Here is a 13800-nt window from a genome sequence, read left to right as displayed (position 1 = left end):
AAATGTTGATGGATCCCACACAGTGTGAATCTATTATAAAGATAATCTGATGCTATTTTGGTTGCTCAGAGAGGTCTTTTTTCCTTTCCTTGCAAACACATAACTCCCACTCGTATTAAACGTGCAAAGGGGGAGAGGAGGGGTTGCATCCCCAGGGTTTGGAAATGTGTTGCTATCCTTCTCAGTTGATTAAATCCTGGTAAGTATAGCTGTTTAGAAATCAAGCTGGCATTTAATTAAAATACAATAGGCCCTTTTCCTGCAATGCCAGTTGTGAATCTGGAGGCCTGGTCATACAGATGCTAATTTAATGAATATTCATATATCATGAATATTCAGCAGGTGCCACAGCAACGTTCTTTTGTGCTCTGCTGATTCACCAGGTCCTACTGGCACGGCAGATGGCAAATGCTGAAGGAGGGCGGCTCCTGAGAAGGGGCATGGGGTGGAATCCTTGGTCTTAGACAGGCTGCATTTGTCTGCAAGGCTCTTAGAACAGGCAAAAGACAGGAGGCTAGCTGGCAAAAGGCCTTGGTGTGTGGGTAAAAAAAGAAAGAAAGAAAGCTGGACCTATTGTTGCCATAAGTAGACATCTTAAAAAGTTGTGCTTTAATTCTGTTGTCTATATAACCCTGTTGTTGAAATTCACTTTGTGTTAGCTACCTTCAGAATTCCTGGGCATGTCGACAGTGGGAACCTAAGAAGAGCCCTTGTGGAGCAGGTCAAAGCATCAACCCAGCATCATATTCTCACAGTGGTCAACCAGGTACCCATAGGAAGTTTGCAAGCAGACCCAGAATTCAACAGCATTCTCCGCATTTGGTTTTCCAGCAACTAATAGTCATGCTGCCACATACTCCATGAATTTGTCTAATCCTTTTTCAAAGCCATTCAAGTTGCTGGCCTGTACTCACTTCTACATGCACCTAAATCTATGAAGAACAGTCTGGAGCACAGCTTTGGAGAAGAACATGAACCTATGGGCTCAACCTCATTAGTGAGGTTCTTCATTGGAGGGGGCAACTCAGTGTGTGCTCCTGTGTGTGCATGTTGATGTTCTCTGCATTAAAATGAACGAAGATGCTCTTGCACGTAAATATAACTTCTGGTCTCTGGACTAATATGACAATGCCCTATCTGTATGGAATGAATGGACCTGTTTCCTGCTTTCCATCTTACTTGCTTTCCATTGGAAGCAGCCAATAGATGCAGGGAGTCTTTTCATTTTCTTCTTGGCAGTGGTAGCTGAGAGATAGGCTTGATAGCTACCTAGGTCAGTGGTTTTCCAATTGTGTTCTAGAGAACCCAAGTGGTCCTTGTTTGCTTCTCAAGATTTCCTCAGTGAATAGATCAGTAGTGGCAAATAAGAGTCCCTGAAGGACCACTATGCTATCATTATGGATTTCATCCTATAGGGTGCAGGTCACAAGAGAGCACTGGGTATGTTTTTAAGTCAGGCATAGGGAACATGCAGCCCCCCAGATGTTGCTTGGCTACAGTTCTCATCACCTTTGACCATGCTAGCTGGGGTTGATACGATTTGGAGTCCAATAACATCAGGAAGTCCTATACCTGCTCTGAGTCAGGTCATGCTCTTAGCTCACATGGGGGACAGGTAAAGTCCACAGGCCTCCCTGGACCTACATAAATTCAGGATGCAGCCTTGAAAACAACCCCCTCAATTCTTGGCAATGTGCTGGAGTTCTGTGTTGGATGGACAGGTTTTCCTTGGCAATACTGGTCAATATGCCATGGCTTTTCTGAAGGCAGAAAGTTGGAAAACCTATTATCACCTGGCACTAATTATGTTTTACTGAAGAGAAAACAAGAAGACATTTGAAAAAGTACATGCTGCCAACGTGCTGTCTCTTAAGTCTTTGATATTCCTGTTTGCCTATTCAGTCATCCACATTTCATTGTTCACCAGGCTTCAGCATGTGACATTATTACATACTCGAGGACAAAAGTGAATTATATCTGGGGATAAGATGTCAACTTCTGGTAAGCACACAGTACAATTCACCTGACTCTGATAAACATTGATCCTGAGGTTTTCCACAGCTAATGGTTTAACCTTTCCTCAATCTCTTTGCAAAGTTTGTTTGCATTCACACCATAATGCAATTAATCTGACAACTGATTTGACTGCACCTAACCAAGGCATGATGCCATTTCAAACTAACCTTCCCTTCACCTCTTCCTTAGCTCATATGCAAAACACAGTAGTCTTAAAGCACGGGGTTGTCAGACAACATAATGCCCTAGCATTTGCAGCAGCGCCTTTCAGTTTGGAAAGTGCTGAACAACTGCGACTAAACTAATGAACACATTCGCTCTGTTGACAATAACATTTTTGAAACTTAAAAGGCATGATTACACCAAGACAGAGGATTTCTAATTTCCTCTTTTGTCTTTGCTTCCAGACACTATTTGAGTATTTAAAATGTTCTTGCCCTATTTATATTCGTAACAACAACTCTGCACCATAGATGACTGGCCAATCGCTGAACTCTCATGGGTGAATCTGTCCCTTGGGTGGCCAGCAACTGTCCCTTCAAAGGATGGAGCTCATTCCAGATGCTTGGTTGTCCACCTTCTTCCATTTCTTATCTATGGCTTTTTCAGTATAAGGATGATCATGGAGAACATATGAACAATGGTTTTTCTGTTGCTTCTGGGACATCAGGAAGTAACACGGGAAGGATGAGGTAGTTGCCAGAACATTATCCTGGATGTGTCCTGCAGTGCTTGCTTGCTTCACTCCCCCCCCCCCTTTAACTGGAACTGAGCTTGAGATCTTAGGCATTCAAAGCAAGTGGTCTACCAATGAACTATGACTCCCTTCCATTTCGTAATTGTCTCCTGAATGTTAACCAGATTTAATTGTGGAAATTTCTCACCAGTCACCCAAGTTATGGCTGTAACAATGTGCTGCAAATTAAACCTCCATGTTCATAGACAACATATTTTGGGTTAACAGATGCTGGGGCAAAGTCTGTCACCACCACTTCGTGCCCTGCTTGTGATGCTTCCCAGAAACAACTATCTTGCCATTGTTTGGCCTAGTGATGGACATTTGTTTGGATCCAGCAAGGCAATCCTCATGTACTCAAGAGGCATCAGTCACTTGACTGTGTTCCAAAACCTAACCATTTAGGCTGCAATCCTAACCCTATCAGTCCCATTGCATTCAGTGAGCTTACTCCCAGATAAATGAAGTTAGGATTGCAGCCTTAGAGCTCTACTTCAGCCTACTATGTAATATTAACAAAGTTGTGTTTTTGGCAGAGTGGTGGTCAGGAACACAATTCCTGGCCGGATAGATGAAGTCAAATAAACTTCATAAAAGAAGACAGACTTGATGACAAGGGGATGGGAATGGAGGAGGAATGTAAGTCCCTTCAGATCATGTGAGCAGGTGGCAGGGAAACTTCAAAACGTCTAAGCCTGTAAGCCTATACCCATTTACCTGAGAATAAACCCCATTGAGCTGAATAGGACCATCTTCTGAGCAGACATCATAGGGTTGTGCTTCTCCTCTGAATGGCCAGAAGTCAATTTTCCAACACTTAACAAGTTGGACAAGGGAGAATACAAAGTGGAGTGACTTACCTGTGCCTGACTCGTACGTTAGGCATAGATTAACCCTTTCTGAGTTGCAGGAGCAGTATTTCCAAGTATAAACTTGGAAATGACCTTGATGAGAAGAAGGGCAGAACTGTGAAAAGAACAGAGGGAAACAAACAAATGTTAGGTGAGATTACAAGTGCTGAGCAATGCACATATATTCAAAACTGGTATAAGAAAATGAGGCTGCAGTAACCAAGTCAGATCTCTGGTCCACATATCCAGTACTGTCCACTCTGACTGATAGCAACTCAGTGCCAAGATATCAAGAAGAGAACTTTCCCCAGATCTGCTACCCAAGATGCCTTAATTCAGTGCTTTTCAACATAGGTTCTTCAAATGTTGTTGGACAAGAAGTCCCATCATCCACAGCCATCTCAGCCAATGATCATGGATCAAGGGAACTGTAGTCTATCAGCATCTGGAGACCCTAGGTTGAAGAACACTGCTTTGACTGGTAATGGCAGAGATTAAATCTGAGATCTAAAAAATGTTCTCTATTGTCAACTATGTTACCTCAGCTAATCAGCCAAGCACCATCTCCAAGATGGTACATCTGACTCTTTAAATGTGAATTTGTCCCAATAACACCTGAGCTGGAAGTCTAGTTTTAAGTAACATGTCAGAGAGGGTTGCTTCCTAAAATCTTTCTCTACAGAAGCATTCTTGGTTCCACCAGAATGCCTGCACAGCCCCAACCTCACCACACCTTTGTCTCCTCCCAGTAAGCATCAGTGACATGCCTGTTGGGAGGCTAGCATTGCAGCTCTGCCCCACCAAATGAGCTATTTCCATTACTGCATCAATGGTTGGAAGATACATGCCGTCTACCCTTCAACTCTCTTGCCCTGGAGATTCACCCCAATCCAAGCCTTTCTTTCTCCCACCACCAAGCCCAGTGCTTATTTTCGCCGGGGGGGGGGGGGTGATACGCAGGGGTACGCCTAAACATTTTGTGATTCTAAGTTTGACCTCATTGAGGGGCAGTATTTCAATATGAGTTGGAAAATGAGAGTACCCCTAAACATTGTTTTAGAAAAAAAGCACTGACCAAGCATATTTAGAATGATGCTGTTGTGAGAAGAGTGGGGTGGGGTGCAGGGAGAGATACACAATTTATATAAATATATATTTCCTGCAAATGATGAAATTAAGCTGCTCTGCAAATCCAATGCTCTCTCTTACCAGTTGAAGCAGTACAAGGGGGGAAAAACCCAGACATCCTTTTTTGCTTTGAGATATAAATAATAGAGCTCACTTGTCTCTTCTCTGGCATTTCCAGAGCTTCTTATATCAGAGCTGTGTCAAGAACCATGAAGCGTTACGACTTGACCAGGCTCTGACCCAGCACTAAGTCCTGAGCCCATCTTCCTTGGAGGCAACATGGTCAAAGGTATGAAATGCCTTCCTTTGCAAAGAAAAGATGTTCCTGTTAAACAGCTGTAACCATTGCTGCTGCCTCCTTTGGAACATTAAAATACACACACACTTTTTTCTTCTTCTTTCTCAAAAATCACATTTCATTTTCAAATGGCAAATCAGCCCTTCAAAGACTACAAGACAGGGTGATCAAAAATGAATCATCCAACTTTTAAAAGTATTTCTCCTTTCAATGGGAAGGAACGTGCCGCCTTTGAACTTTTACACTCTTGTGTGTTTTAGCTGCAAATCCTAAATGTAATGTTTAATAAATAATTCAGGACCTTATTTTTAGCAACAGGAGCCCAACAATTTGTGACTTTGGAAAAGTCTGCATGCCAAGACGACTCCATCTCAAGGAAACCTTATGTGACACGAAATCTCTTAACTATTTTTACATCCTCGTTTAACAGCAACAACATTCATAAAGTGAGGCAGAAATGTGGGGAGCGGAGAAAGGGAGAAACTGCAAGAAATCAAAATGTGACAGACTTGTCCCTCCCTGTTTTCAGGATAAAACTTCACCAGTCACAGACCAAATCAGATTAATGGTCCATCTAGCTTTGTCCTGTTCACATTGACTATCAGAGGCTCTCCGGGATTTCAGGCTAGGGTCTCCCACAGCTTTACATGGAGATGACAGAGATTGAACCAGTGGCCACTTGCTCTACCACTGAGGTACAAAGTACTCCAGAGTGATCAGAAGTGATTCTCCAGGTGGCATGGAGCTGCTATGCTAGCTGCCTGGCAGGTGGGTTGCTCTTGTTTACTGTGAGGGACAAGGTGCTAAGGAGGACTGTGTGGTGCAAAAGCACTGGCAGAGTCTATCTGGCACTCCTGGGGGGGGGGTGTTTGCACCCTGCCAACCTCCCCACCACCTTGACCTTCCTCCTCTCCCTCCCGGTAAGCAAGTACAACCTACCCATCAGCAAGATAATGCAGTGGCCCTGCCCCGCTCAGCAAGCCACTCATGGGGATGATCTTTCTCAGCTTCCTATATAAAGCTTAATTATAATCTCAAGGAGGAGGGAAGTAAACCCTAATAAAACTGCCATTAAACCAACACAGCTATAAAGAAAACTACATGCAACTTCTGTAATCCTGCTCCTTTGGAGTGACTCCTGAATCTGCAAACAGTCAAGGATTTAATGGCTGGATTTATATATATTTATAATATGGTTCAGGATCTGTGTTTTTTGAAGAAGTGTATCAGAAGACAAACAGAGGGTGGTGTGTTTCTCTCTCTCTTGAGTATCACAGCAAACTCAGAGTGTACCAGTTTGGCTCCTTTTGTTCAAGTGAGAAGTGAATTGAACTGGCTCAGTCCTGGACATTTAAAAACCATGCAGCATTCTTATCCAGCCTGTGAAGAGGACTAAAGCTTTGTCCTATAAGATCCTGACTGGATCCAGAAAATATTCTTTCTGAATATTCCCTGAAGAACCATTACATAACCAGTTACCAAATTATGCGCCTTTAGATCACACTTTAAAAGCCTCATCAAAAGTGCACCTGTAAGGTAAGAAAATCACAAGTGGTTAAATATAAATGTGTAATCTTGGAGGTGGGGAGGACCTCGTTGAGCTCAGTTATGGAATATTTATTTGTCTGAGGAAAGAGATGCATTAGTCATATAATCACATGTGGATTTTACTCTAGATTTATGTGCTTTTTAATGCAAGATTCAACCCAAACTACTTATTTTAAGTGTACCTTAGTGTGAGCCATTTGCAGGGGAGCTGTCATGTTCCAAATAATGTAGAAGCAAAAAATTAAATAAATGTCATCTGTTTCCCGTTTTAGAAACTTTGGTTCCATGTCTGAGACCAAGTGCTGGAGCACATTGAAGGGCCACTTTCCACCTCTTCCTTCATTACCTCATGACAGATGCTAAAGGGTCCTTCCAAACTCACTAAGTAGAGAAGCCCCTAGTAGCCTCTGGCAAAATTTCAACTTGGATGCATTTGGGTGGGCTCGGTCTACTTTGGAGACTATATTTAGCCACATCAAAAAGCTGCTCTACAATTCAACATGACTGCCAGGATCTTTGCTCAAAGAGATGACTGGATGACAACAGCAAGGTGTGTCAGAGGTGGAAAGTGAAGCACACTCCCAGAACATGCATATACAATCATCTCCCACTCTCCTAATTTACCAGAGTCTCCATTTCCTAGTCCCTCTCTTTGGTATATCATTTACCCCGTTTTCTGTCTGTTCTTGCCTGTTGGGTGTTCTTTGTTAGCATTTTGAGTTGCTAATTCTTCAGGCTTTCTGCACCTCCTGTAAAATTTCTAGGAGCTAAATGCGAGAGTGGAGAACAGGTCCACATCCTGTCTCTAAGCACATGCATATAGATGCATACACATGAACACCAGGACACAAGAGTGTATTCACAGCCTGCCATTTCACACATGGCAGATGCTCCCAACTGGGGATCAGTATTCCTTATTCTTGAGCTATTTTGCGCTGTTGATAAGCTATTTTAGGACAATTATGTTTCTTTTCTAGTCTCTCTTATTCTAATGAAAGGACATATGCCATTCTATTGCAGAATGCATGGATGCAAGTGGGTGCAGCTGGGTTGAAATCTCATCCATACAGGCATTCTCTTGATCTCTCTTTCTGAGTGTCTTGCTTCAATTACTTTGTTGCTTAAATGGGATTGTTTCATTGTCTATTTTAATTACGGATTTATTTAGCTTATCGGGAATCTTTTATTGGCCATTTTAATTATGGTTGTTTATATTTTAATCTTTGCATTGCTAGTTTTTATATTTTGCAACTCTCTTAGAAACCTATTTTGGCATTAAGCAGTATATATATATCATAATTTCCCCAAAGCATTATTCCCACCATGAAAACACAAACTAATTTTTGGCTGCTTTCTGAAGCTGGGGGAGACATTTCTCCAATATTTTCAGGAGGCTGCTACTTAGCTTACTGGATCCCACCAGAAGGGGCAGCCAGTAGAAGGCTGCGGAAATAGCCTCACACCATGTCCTACCAACCACTTTTCCTACAGTGCCTTGGGAGCAATGTACTGCAATGCAACATTGCTCCCAAACATGAATCATGGAATCATTGAGGTGGAATTGACCTCAGGAGTCATCTAGTCCAACTTCCTACAATGCAGGAATCACAGCTAAAGAGAATGGCCATCCAACCTCTGTTTAAACTGCAGACTTGCGCCCACACAAAGTAGCAAGAGAAGTCTGGAAAGCAAGGTTAATGTCAAGCCAGGATCAGGCATGAGAGAGATCCAAGTCAAAGCAAAATCCAGGGGCAGCATTAATAAGCAAAGGTCCAGAAGCAACTGAGAAGATCCAGTAACAAGCGAGCAAGGAAGCAAAGGGGTCATGTAGGGATCTGAATGGCACACATTGCTTCAGCAAACAGCAGATTCCAGCTCATTAGCCTGGCCTCCCAGATCATATCCAATACCAGCTGCAGGTGCTGAAGTCTGTGCTAAGATCCCTGTACCATTACTCTCAAGGAAGCCTTTACTCTAAAGCTGCTTTGTGACATTGGGTTCTCAGGTGTTTGCTCTGTTATCAACTAGCTTCCAGGGCTTGGGCCTTCTGACTCCAACACTCTCAATGGTTTGGGAGGGGTGACTTAGCCTCTGACTTGGCTGGAGGCTGCTCTAGTGGAGGTGAGGCCAGGAACCCATCCAGGGCATCCTATAGAGGCAGACCCGGGCAAGGTCCTTCTGGCATACTAGAATCTTCAGCCTTGGTCTTGGGAGTTTGTCTGCACAGCCAGGCTTTCAATCATCCATCTGGGTTCTTATGAGAAGATTAACTGTCCAAGGTCTCTAGAGCATGTGCAAAGTGTCATTCTCTGCTCATCAAGTCATCATCTCCAGACACCCCCATATAGTATTTATAGAGAACATATTAGTCATCAGCCAGCACCCCAGTCCTTATCATATATCCTTCAATTGCATGGTTAATTGATTTAATTAATAGATTAAACAACTAAAGCTTTAATTGCGGTTAAATTTTTCTTACTTAATTAACTGGTGTGGCTGAAAATGAAAGGCACTCTGATAGGCAGTCTGTATAGACATGCCTGGTTGGGTGATGAAACATACAGAGGACTTTTCCTTCCAGTTTGTTTCCTCCAAAGGTAGTGGTTAGTTTGCATTTCAGTCTCCCCCTAGGACCAGCCCCTTGCCAGTTCTGTTCTGTGACTTCCAGGAGTCTTTTTGTCTCACCCTAGAACTGTGATGATGTATTTCACTTGCCGATGCAGAGCAAGAGAGAAGTGTATATGGAAGCTCTGAGTTTTGTGTGCCTGGAATGTATTCTCCTGCACAAAGGTAAGAGCCACATGTGTTGCTTTTACCTATGCCAGCATTTTGTCCCTTGCCCTGCCAACTTCTGGCCCCTGGAGGGTTGCCCTTGGAGGTATGTGACTCATGGTCTGGAAAAGATTCCCCACTCTTGCTCTACAGCAATCAAGCACTCATTGCAATGCATGTTATGGCAATATCTGGACCATTTACACTCCCCTCACCATTTGAGCTCATCGAATTCCAAAGTCATTTTTGCTCTGGTCCGTTGCTGTAAACAGAACAATACCCAAGTAAGAGGTTGCTTTACGTTCCATATTTCCAAAGTAATGAAAAGGGAAATGTTGAAGAAGGGTTTTCCCCTCCCTACCTAATGCTGTTAGCTTTCTGCCCACAAGTTCAAACATCAGAAAATCTGAGCCCTTCCTTCCTGTGCCAACATCCTCAAAAAAAGGGGAGGTATGCATTTAGAGATTTAAAGTCACGGAATTTTATTTAATTAACAACAGAATCTTTTCCAGAGGTGATAGCTTAGATATTTACCCAGAAGCACTGATTCCAATGGGAAGTCCTTCCAAGAAGAAACTTGTTCTGCTGAAGTTCTGATGATCAGCCAAAACCAAGGGAGTGACAAATTTGGTTACTGCAAGAGAAGAAAAATGGTAATTTCCATGAAAAACAGGGATGAAGAACAATGGTATTGTTATCTCTGTAGGTGTGGCGAATTCACATAAGAATACCCGTTTTTTTTATTTTAGAAGAGGCTGATTAACAAAGCAAACAGAGAGTTCTGGCTTCTAGCGTTCTACCACAGGAGTTTGTGGTAACTGCACTTGGATGTCTCATTATTAAGGAAGGAACTGAAACTTGATAGCAACCGGAGGTAATTAAAATATAAAATAAGAGGTGGTTGTGAAACATTTCATTGTGTTAAGGACTGAGCCAACAAAAATGTTTACTCTGTAGCAACTCAGCTATAATTGTTTGAGTAATAACTCAAGAATGAGGAATACTGATCCCCACTTGGAAGCAGAAGAAGTGAACACAGGATCAGAAGACAAAAGGAGGAGGAAGCAAGGAGACGGGATACTGGAATTAAGCAACTGCATTTGCCTAATGAACTTCTGCAATGCTCAGCCAGAACAGCCAAGGGTGGTGCATACACCCTAAGGGTCTTTCAAATGTACAGAAGGAGGAGGATTGGAAAAGCTCAAATGAAGTGAAGACTTGATGCAACATTGAGAGCTGTTCTTCCAGGTGGGTTTGTACCTACCTATAGAAATGCCCACCGAGGTTCCCCATGATCATTTCACATGCTGGCTACTATTATGGCAGTGGCTACCAATCAACCTTGGCTTGGTGGCCACACTGGTGGAGGAAGAGGAGTGCGGGGGGAAACGCACCGCCCCCAGCAGAGCGATCCTGGTGGGGTGCCATTGCGGCTGTCCCCTGCCCTTGCTGGGCACCACGCCCCCAGGATGCACACCAGCCCTGCCCCCGCCTGCTCTCCCCCACTGGGTGGCCATTGCTTAGGACTCTAGGAGTGCTACTGGCAAGAGGGAGGGATGGTGAAATTTCACACTTACTACTATTAAGCTCTGAAACATCAAAGAGTATTTGCCACTGGAAAGTGGCAGCAGTGCAGTTCCTCTGCAGGGTCAACTCATCCACAACGCCTTGCTCTGAAGAAGCAGAGGAACTTAGGCAGCTTGAAAAAATTGACAGATTCCTCCTGTGGTTTGTCATATTAAACATGTGGTTAGCTTGGTCACACAATTGTGTGTGGTCCACTTATCTTCCTGGCTGTTGCCACCTTCAGTACAAAGCAGGACTCTTAATACCTTCAATGATTGCCCAGAAGGAAGGTTGTTTGTTTGGGGATGGTTTTTCAAACACTGCCCATCCCAAGCTGGCCACATTGTATAGGAAACTAGATCCAATATATAATGTATCCAGAAATCTCTGCATCTCTAATGGGCTAGACATTTCTTCAGGGATGCTGTGGGCAGGGAATTGCAAGCCGTGGCCTCTAGCTGACCAGGTGTGCAGTGACTCATTCCAAGGTTACCCGGTCCCTTTGTTCCCAACAGCATACAAGCTCTGACCTTGCCTGAGCATAGGGCCATAAATCTGCCTTCTTCCATGTACAATCCCACACATTCAGATCAATATATAAAGGTCAGAATATTGCTGTCACTTGAGGCCTGCTCATGCATACACTTGAACAGGCAAATGCTCAGATGTGTGCACAAGCCCCATCCCAAATATCTCTGTTCCCAGTCAGTCCCATATTGTGCAGGGAAGGTCTCAATGTGGTTTTTACTTGTATTCATTTGATCATGTAGCGATAATGTTTCTGACCAAACACTGGATGAAATACTGCATTTGTAAAAACCATCTTGGAAGCTGCAGGGGGTGTTTCAATTCAGGGGTGGGTTGTTGTTTTTTGTCTGTTGCAATCCCCTCTGATATTTTTTGTTGTTGTTGTTTAGTCGTTTAGTCGTGTCCGACTCTTCATGACCCCATGAACAGGAGAACGCCAGGCACCTCTGTCCTCCACTGCCTCCCGCAGTTTGGTCAAACTCATGCTGGTAACCTCGAAAACACTATCCAACCATCTCGTCCTCTGTCGCCCCCTTCTCCTTGTGCCCTCCATCTTTCCCAACATCAGGGTCTTTTCCAGGGAGTCTTCTCTTCTCATGAGGTGGCCAAAGTATTGGAGCCTCAGCTTCACAATCTGTCCTTCCAGTGAGCACTCAGGGCTGATTTCCTTCAGAATGGAGAGGTTTGATCTTCTTGCAGTCCATGGGACTCTCAAGAGTCTCCTCCAGCACCATAATTCAAAAGCATCAATTCTTTGGCGATCAGCCTTCTTTATGGTCCAGCTCTCACTTCCATACATCACTACTGGGAAAACCATAGCTTTAACTATATGAACCTTTGTTGGCAAGGTGATGTCTCTATTTCTCAAGATGCTGTCTAGGTTTGCCATCACCTTTCTCCCAAGGAGCAGGTGTCTTTTAATTTCGTGACTGCTGTCACCATCTGCAGTGATCATGGAACCCAGGAAGGTAAAATCTCTCACTGCCTCCATTTCTTCCCCTTCTATTTGCCAGGAGGTGATGGGACCAGTGGCCATGATCTTCGTTTTTTTTGATGTTGAGCTTCAGACCATATTTCGCCCTCTCCTCTTTGACCCTCATTAAAAGGTTCTTTAATTCCTCCTCACTTTCTGCCATCAAGGTTGTGTCATCTGCATATCTGAGGTTGTTGATATTTCTTCCGGCGATCTTAATTCCAGGTTGGGATTCATCCAGCCCAGCCTTTCACATGATGAATTCTGCATATAAGTTGAATAAGCAGGGAGACAATATACAGCCTTGTCGTACTCTTTCCCCAATTTTGAACCAATCAGTTGTTCCATATCCAGTTCTAACTGTAGCTTCTTGTCCCGCATAGAGATTTCTCAGGAGACAGATGAGGTGATCAGGCACTCCCATTTCTTTAAGAACTTGCCATAGTTTGCCATGGTCAGCACAGTCAAAGGCTTTTGCATAGTCAATGAAGCAGAAGTAGATGTCTTTCTGGAACTTTCTAGCTTTCTCCATAATCCAGCGCGTGTTTGTAATTTGGTCTCTGGTTCCTCTGCCTCTTCTAAATCCAGCTTGCACTTCTGGGAGTTCTCGGTCCACATACTGCTTGAGCCTTCCTTGTAGAATTTTAAGCATAACCTTGCTAGCGTGTGAAATGAGTGCAATTGTGCGATAGTTGGAGCATTCTTTGGCACTGCCTTCTTTGGGATTGGGATGTAGACTGATCTTCTCCAATCTTCTGGCCACTGCTGAGTTTTCCAAACTTGCTGGCATATTGAGTGTAGCACCCTAACAGCATTTAAATAGTTCAGCTGGAATACCATCACTTTCACTGGCCTTGTTATTTGCAGTGCTTTCTAAGGCCCATTTGACTTCACTCTCCAGGATGTCTGGCTCAAGGTCAGCAACCACACTACCTGGGGTATACGAGACATCCATTTCTTTCTGGTATAATTCCTCTGTGTATTCTTGCCACCTCTTCTTGATGTCTTCTACTTCTGTTAGGTCCTTTCCACTTTTGTCCTTTATTATGGAAATCTTTGTACGAAATATTTTTTTTTACCAGTTATCTATTGTTAATATAGATGAGGAAGGTGCTCCAGCAGGAAAACTGAAGGCAAGGAAAGCTTCAGCTGCTGGGCTGGGTGTGGTTGCAACTCAGCTATTAAAGTGAAGGAAGCGACAGAAGATGTGAAGCTGCGATTAGGGGTTCCTAAGCGGACTACATAGACCTCAGTTACCTTTTGTTGAAAAAGACCTCAGGATGCAAGTCTATGCACATCTCTCTGGGCATCTGGCTCACTGAGGTAGGGCTGGGGAAGAGGTTTGATTCAGTTCACATTTAAAGATGAACCTGTTGAATTTGCA

General features: G+C 43.5%; 1 long non-coding RNA gene across 1 annotated transcript in view; it reads right to left on the bottom strand.

The window, feature by feature from the left end:
* The window catches only part of LOC309337201, a 12875-nt gene extending 2920 nt beyond the window's left edge, over nucleotides 1–9955 (bottom strand). Inside the window, exons 1-2 of the long non-coding RNA XR_014154140.1 lie at nucleotides 9884–9955; nucleotides 3613–3718 (exon numbers count right to left, since the gene is read on the bottom strand). This is a non-coding gene — a long non-coding RNA (uncharacterized lncRNA). The remainder of the gene's footprint in view (nucleotides 1–3612; nucleotides 3719–9883) is intronic.
* Nucleotides 9956–13800: the final 3845 nt, after the last annotated feature.

This window comes from Podarcis erhardii (genome assembly GCF_964252035.2).
Source record: "Podarcis erhardii genome assembly, chromosome: 1".
Taxonomy (NCBI): domain Eukaryota; kingdom Metazoa; phylum Chordata; class Lepidosauria; order Squamata; family Lacertidae; genus Podarcis; species Podarcis erhardii.
Note: the sequence above shows the minus strand (reverse complement) of the source record. Positions and strands in the feature narration are given on the sequence as shown.